The sequence below is a fragment of the Chelonoidis abingdonii genome, chromosome 3 (assembly GCF_003597395.2).
Source record: "Chelonoidis abingdonii isolate Lonesome George chromosome 3, CheloAbing_2.0, whole genome shotgun sequence".
Classification (NCBI taxonomy): domain Eukaryota; kingdom Metazoa; phylum Chordata; order Testudines; family Testudinidae; genus Chelonoidis; species Chelonoidis abingdonii.
Window position 1 is genome coordinate 33,968,852 of NC_133771.1, and position 7,493 is coordinate 33,976,344.

Sequence of the window (7,493 nt, forward strand, 5' to 3'; positions counted from 1 at the left end):
AATACTTAGTACTAATTCTTTATTTTTTAAAAACTGTATCTTAAAAGGCCTGCTGTATTTTTATATAAAAAACAAACAAACAACAAATTGGATCTGCATCTAACAAAAGAAATTCATTTTTTTTGAAGTCATGGAGTGGTGACTGACCACTCATATGCATGAGCTGCCTAGAAATGTTGCTTAGAAACACCACGTTATCAAAGAGAACCCAACATCAGGTTGGAGTGGTTCCCAGACAGCCGGTTAGTGATGATAATTTGCAATGGAAAACTTCAGTATCTGTTCCAACACTTCTTTCTTTTCTAGATCTTCTTACTTTTCACTCTTCATATTATTTTTCATTTTACTTTCCACTTTCGTTTCAACCCCTTTCCCTCTTTCTCTGAGTTGGAAGATGGTATGGAGGTGTATGTACCTCTTATTTGACAGGTGAGTCAGTGGCTTCAGCATCTAGTGATACTTCATTGCTCAGTATCATGGGTTGGCATAGAAAAATGTATGGAAAATTCATAGTCTCAAGACACTCCAGTATGATTAATATAATTGGTATGGGTACCCAGTTAGCTAGCTTTAAATGAACTATTTTCTCTCTATATGTAAATAATGATCACTTACAATGGCATAGGGATTTTTAATTTCAAAGGATCCTAAAGAGCTTGACAAACTCTATACAAATATAGGAATCATTTTAGCTATCTATGAAATGCACTCACCTCTTGGGTGGAACAAGGGAACTGTTTCACATTTTAAGACAGGAAGTGAAGTATTTAGTCATCACTAAAGAAATGAATTTTGCACTGTGCCCTAAAAGTGGTGAGGCATGACAGACTTCCAGCACATCACATTCCAGAGCCACTTCCCATTGGGAATGTCCTACTGTCAGAGTCTCTGATCCACACCAAGAACGAAAGCATGTGATCACAACTGCCATGCCTTGACTGGAAAGAGAGGGATGGGAATGGATCACATTGGGCCATGGGGTAGAGGCATTCTCTCAGACAGCTGGGTCCTAGAGTATTTAAGGCTTATAGATAACACATTTTATTTCGTAGAGGAGATACAGCACAATGACTTCTAACGTAAACCTAATGCAATTCCATTGGTTCCAAAGGAGGAGTGGTATCTACTGAGACCCCTGCATCACTTCACACATCACCTGGGTTTTGCTTGTAGGTCTTCAGACCAAGTACCAGGCATGAGTACGTTGTCTCTTTTCGTTTTCTTTCTTTCTTAGGAATAATTATTTTTAAGAAATAGTGTAGGAAATGCAAATGACAATGTGTACGATATAATCGTATGCAGTGAGAGATTTCCTTCACATAGAGAGGTGAGAACGAATTGTACAGACAGAGCCCAGTGAAAGACATGAAAATGAAAAAAGAAGGTGAAGGACATTGATACCATAGAAGGATACTGCAATCTATAGAGTGTGCAGGTCCACAACTACATTTGAATTTTGAGCATATATTGTGTTACTGAGATATGCCTGGCTGCCATATGCTATACCCTGGGGCAAATGAATGTGGGATGTGGGAAAAGGCATATTGCCTGAATGATGGCAACTAGAAGCATTGCAGCTGCATAGGGCAGGAGTTTTCACATCCCTCCTCACTCTTTGTATGGAGCTTGCCAGTTGGAAGGCCCAGGCTCTGATACATGTTGAAACCAGTGTCAAACTGGGCGCATTCTATAAGGAGAGCTCTCCTTTTCCTTTTCCTGTGATCTTTTGCCCATTAAAGATTTGCTATTACTCTATGGTATTTTCTTTAGGCGCTTGGTGTCTTCGCTGTGGATGACATGTCCATGCCAATGAAGTTGCAATTTATAAGCTGTGGGATCCTTTTGGAGAACTTTATATGTGATTTTTATCTCGTCAGCTGATAAGCATAATGACTCAAAGGCACTGCTGCTGAACTTTTTCCAGCTCTTTGATGGGCCGGAGGTAACATGCTTGTGTTCCATAGCTGTAGAATCAGATGAAAATAATTTCTATGGCATCATAAACAGCATCACAGATCTCTTCCTGCCCACCATATGGAACCTGAGCAGTCATGATCACACTAGAATGTCAGTCTGTCTTTGGTGGGGTGTAGCTCTTTGTGACTGCAGCTTTGGAAGCAATGTCTCCACTGGCCCCGGATGGCCGTGATTTTATTAATGATGGGGAAACATAAATATTCATTATCTAACAAAACATATGGTTACTTTAATGTTCTTGAAGGCAGGCACTTGGATCATATCTAAATAAATTGTTACATTAAAGCTGGGTCATCCAGTTAGGGGAGAGAAACCATAAGGTGTGACTGAGATGATACAGCTTGAATAGTGGGTTCTGGATATTGATGGAGCATTCACTACAAAAGCTCCCAAATAACTAACAGGCTCAAATATTGAATCAAAATTATTCAAACAGTTATGAAAAATGAACAAATTGGGCAGGGGGGGGGAACTGAATGAGTCCTGTTCGCAGATAACTGATGAAGAGCCAACCTGATGAATACATTGTTCATAGCAAATAGTTTGACCAACTCTGTTCCTGATCACTGGAATGCAGTGCTATGGGATGCCAAAAAAAAAAATCTTAACATGACTCTGGCCCCATGCCCTGGACTTAAATAGCTGCCACAGCTTCTGCAAATTGATTTATCCCTTGATGATGGTTGGAGCTGCTGTCTGTAATGTCGGAGAGAAGCAGTTTTTAGTTTATTTTTTTAAGATCACTTTAATCTGTTTTTATCCTTTTTAACCCTTTATGACATGTACGTATGTTTGGAAGACAAAGAAGCCAGTTGTACTGTGAGTGACATAAAAGGCTCAATACAAATTTGCAAAAGTTATATTAAGGATCTGATTTACATTAAGGATTCTCAACCTAGTCTCCATTTATGTGTGCACAGTTTTGCACATGCACGCGCACTTCTGTGGCCTAGTGCAACTAATGCAAGTCTTTCCATTGATTTCAGTGGGAGATGGATCACGTGTGCACACAAGTGATAAAATTTTCAAATATATACCACATTTGTTCAATGTAGATACAGGTCTAAATGCAGCAAAAGTGTATGTGCTGGTAGGGACACACACAAGTTTGTTCCTGCATCAGGGGAGGCTGCTGACTGAAAATCAGGTCAAAGATGTCTGTGTTTTTTGTTGGTACTCAAATATTCTAACGTATAGCTTAATACTTTGGACAGATACATTTGTCAAAATCCTGGTGGTGTGTGTGGGTTATTTGATGTGGAAAGGTTACATTTTTGTTCTTGGGAATTTTTAACTTGTAAATTGCATTTTTATGTGAAGTTTCACAAATTTTGCATAAAAAATTGGAATATTTGAATGTTTTTGTTGCAAATATATCTTTGGTCAGAAGCAGTTCTAACTTGTCTCAGAACCAAGCACAATTTTAAGTGTGAAATTTCATCCTTTTTGCCTCAAACATGGACTGAAGGAGACTTAAACAGAAAATTGGTAAGTAAGGGACAATGGGAAGAAAACCTAAGGGAAAAAGTTGTTTGGGATTGCTGGCAGTTTCTCAAAGAGATAAATTAAAGGCAAAACAGCAAACTATCCTGATGTGAAGGAAAGATAGGAAGAATAGTAAGAGGCCAGTATGGCTCCACCAAGAGCTGTTTAATCACCTGAAAATCAAAAAGGAATCCTATAAAAAGTGGAACCATGGAATAAATTGCTACGAATGTGTGCAAAATAGCAGCACAAGCATGTGGGGATAAAATCAGAAAGGCTAAGACACAAAATGAGTTACACTTAGCAAGGAATATAAAAGGCAATACAAAGAGGTTCTATTAATGCATTATGAGTAAGAGAAGACAAGGGAAAACATAGGTTCACTGCTTAGAGGGGAAAGATAACTAATAACATGACATCAAGAGGGCTGAAGTGTTTAATACCTGGTATGCATCAGTCTTCACTAAAACGGTTGTGATCAGATGCTTAACATAATTAATATTAACAGCAAGAGGGAAGGAACACAAGCCAAAATAGGGAAAGAACAAGTTAAAGAATATTTAAATAAGTTAGATCAAGTTGGCAGGATCCGATGACATTCACCATAGGTTACTTAAGGAACTAGCTGAAGCAATCTCATTACCATTAGCATTTATCTTTGAGGACGGATGAGGTCCTAGTGGACCTGACAAAGGCAAACATATCTTTAATTTTGTGGGTCCTCTTTGTTCCATTTTCTTATAGACCAGTCAGCCTAACTTTGATACCTGGAAAGATACGGGAACAAATTATTAAACAATCAGTTTGTAAACACCTAACGGATAATAGGGTAACAAGTAATAGACAAAATGGGTTTGTCAAGAACAAATCATGCCAAACCAACTTAATTTTCTCCTTTGTTAGGTTTCTGGGCCTAGTAGATGGAGGAAGCAGGTAACTTGATATATCTCGACTTTAGTAAGGCTTTAGACACATGCCCACATGACAGTTTCTTAGGCAAACTAGGAAAATGTGGTCTACTCTAGATAGAATTACTATAATGTGGGTGCACAACTTGTTGAAGGACTGTACTCAAAGAGTAGTTATCAATAGTTTGCTGTCAAACTGAGGGCACAGAGCTAGTGAGCTCCCACAGGGATCTGTCCTGGGTCCACTACTATTCAATATCTATTACGCAAACTAAATAAAAAGTAACACTGGCGATTATTAATCTTAGTGTCAAAAGGGGGATATGTGGGAGCAGGATTGTATAATTGTAATATAAGAACAGAGGTACTAATATATGTCTTGATTTCATTCTACCAGCCACCTCATTTGAATAGCAGAAAAAAATGACCCTTTGGGGCTAGGAGAGATTCTGTTTCCCATGCATTACAAATTAGACCCTTTTAGTTCTTTGTTTTAAGGCTTAGCTAGTAAGAGACAGGATTTTGTATTATGTCTATGTTAAGTAAATTAAAGGAATGTTGAAGGCCAGGGCCTCAATGTGAATTGTTTTGGTTATAAAACTTAGTAAGGTTTAATTCACAATGTCTTTTTGCTCGATATAAAATACTGCTGTTTGTATTCTCAAAGGTCTCTATAAAAGACTGTTTGTGTAAATAATAAATGCATGCATCAAAAAAAACCACCACCACAAATAAGGTGTAAAGGCTATTGTTAACCAGATGATTACCAAAAAAAAGGGGGGGGGGAGCAAAAACACTTATCAAAACGTATTGGTGCCAGAGAACCATCAACGTGCATCCGTAATTAAGAAAGGGCAAATTGATGACCCTAAAGTGGAGGCTGGCACCCTAAAGACAATTGATTAAATCAAATCCGGGGCAGGATGATCCTCTCGGAGGTTTTTGGAATGTTTACATCAAAAAATAACACGAATTAAGAAATAACTGGTCATAAACTGACACAGCAAAATCCTTAAACTTCAACAACAAAACCCCCCTATAAAAACAGGGTAGTTTTCCATGCAACTTTGGGTTTGTCTTGCCACACTCCAAAAGTATCAAATTGCAACCAACAAAGCTCTGTTCCCCTCTGCGACCAATCTGGCAGGCCACTAAATTAAACCAAGCTCTAAACTGGTAATTATAAACATCAACTGGTAAAATTGTGTGCATGGTGTGTATGTATGTATAATTAAAAAGTATATGCTAACTGTTGTATTCTCAATAAATGTGGCGTGTTGCCTTCTCCCCTATAAAAATCCCGTGTGCTCCTTATAAGTACGCCTCTACCCCAATATAACATGGTCCTCGGGAGACAAAAAATCTCACCGCGTAATAGGTGAGACCGTGATATATCAAACTTGCTTTGGCCCCACCCTCGTTCTTTGTTCCCTGACTGCCCCCTTGAGAGACTCCCATCCCTAAATACCCCCAGGAACCCACCTTCTACCCAACCCCCCTGTCCTCTGATGGCTCTGACCCCTATCCACCCCTCCCCACCCCCTGACAGACACTCACCAGCAGTGGTGGGAAGCGGAGCAGCCCAGCCCCAGCCCACTCCAATCTGCCAGCTCTCAGTCACAGCGCTCCGCTTCTTGCTGATGGTGAGTGAGGGGAGGTTGGGGAAAGGATGCCCCCCCGCGCTCACCTGCGGCAGGAAGCGGAGCGAAGCAGCCCCAGCCTGCTCCACTTTCCTTGGCCTAGCCCAGCCATGTCACTGAGGGGTGGCTGGGGAAAGTTCCTGCACTCACCTGCCCGGCAGGAAGTGGAACGCCATGGCTGGGAGCTGGCAGACTGGAGCTGGCTGGAGCCGGGCTGCTCTGCTTCCCGCTGCTGGTGAGTGCGGGGAGGTTGGGGAAGGGATATCCTCTGCACTCACCTGCGGCGGAAAGCGGAGCGATGTGGCCCCAGCCCGCTCCACTCTGCCACCTCCCAGCCGCGGTGCTCCGCTTCCCACCGCAGGTGAGTATGGGGAGGTTGGGGAAAGGATGCCCCCCGCACTCACCAGCAGTGGAAAGCAGAGCAAGGTGGTCCCAGCCCACTCCACTCTGCCAGCTCCCAGCCACAGCGTTCTGCTTCCCTCCACCGGCGAGCACAGGTAGGTTGGGGAAAGGACACCCCCCTCATACTCACCTGCAGCGGGAAGCGGAGCACTGCATCTGGAAGCTGGTGGAGTGGAGCGGACTGGGGCCGAGCTGCTCTGCTTCCGCCACTGCTGGTGAGTGCGGGGGAGATCCCTTCCCACAGACCCCCTCCCCCGAGCGACATGGCTGGGGCCAGGGCGAGGGAAGCAGAGCGGGCTGCTCCTGGCCCCCCACTAATCCCCTGGACACTCTGGGACTGCGGGGCCCCCAAAAGTGCCCTCCCACAGCTTCTGCCCCCCAGACACTGGGGGGAGCCCCTGACCACCCCCGAGACCCTCTGTCCCTTATCGAACCCTTCAGCCCCAGCCTGGCCCAGCACCCTCAACACGCTGCTCAGAGCAGTGTGTCAGAGCTTTCCCATCTTATATTGCGTTGCGTTATATTGGGGTAGAGGTGTATAACATAGAGATGGTTGCAGTACTTAATATTAAGGTTGTCTGTACTCCTACCTCATTCAGTGCACAGGATGGACCTGCTCTGATAATTAATCAGGGTTGTATGGTGAATTATACTGTTGTCTGTAGGACTCTTGCCTCATTTATTGCAGAAGGTAGAGGTTGTGTAGTGAATGAGGCAGGGGATTTCAGGAAAAAAAGGATGGTTAAGGAAATTGATTGCCCCCCTGGACAATTGGAGTCTCCCTCTGCCATGGAGTTCCTATATGATGCTAGGTAAGTTATTCACACCAAACTTTTCACAGTTAGCACCTGTGAATTGTATGTTCCCCATTTTCTGGTTGCCCAATCTGAGACACCTGGGGACAGATTTAAAAAAGTACTGGGTGTTCACAACTGCAAAAGAAGACATAGGGAGCTGTGTTTTGAACATATAAAGTGCTATAACAATTCTAAATACTCTGAAAAATCATGCTCTAGGTCTCTCAAATTGGGGACCCCAAATTAGTGGACACTTTTGGCTTTAACCTCTCTGTGAATTCCTA

At 42.6% G+C, this 7,493-nt stretch overlaps 1 long non-coding RNA gene across 1 annotated transcript; it reads left to right on the forward strand.

Moving 5' to 3' along the window:
* The first annotated feature begins 341 nt into the window (after positions 1–341).
* On the forward strand, positions 342–2,032 carry LOC142046471 (uncharacterized). The gene is made up of 3 exons (XR_012655421.1): positions 342–429; positions 1,053–1,199; positions 1,771–2,032. It is a non-coding gene; the product is annotated as an uncharacterized LOC142046471 (long non-coding RNA).
* The last annotated feature ends 5,461 nt before the right edge of the window (positions 2,033–7,493 follow it).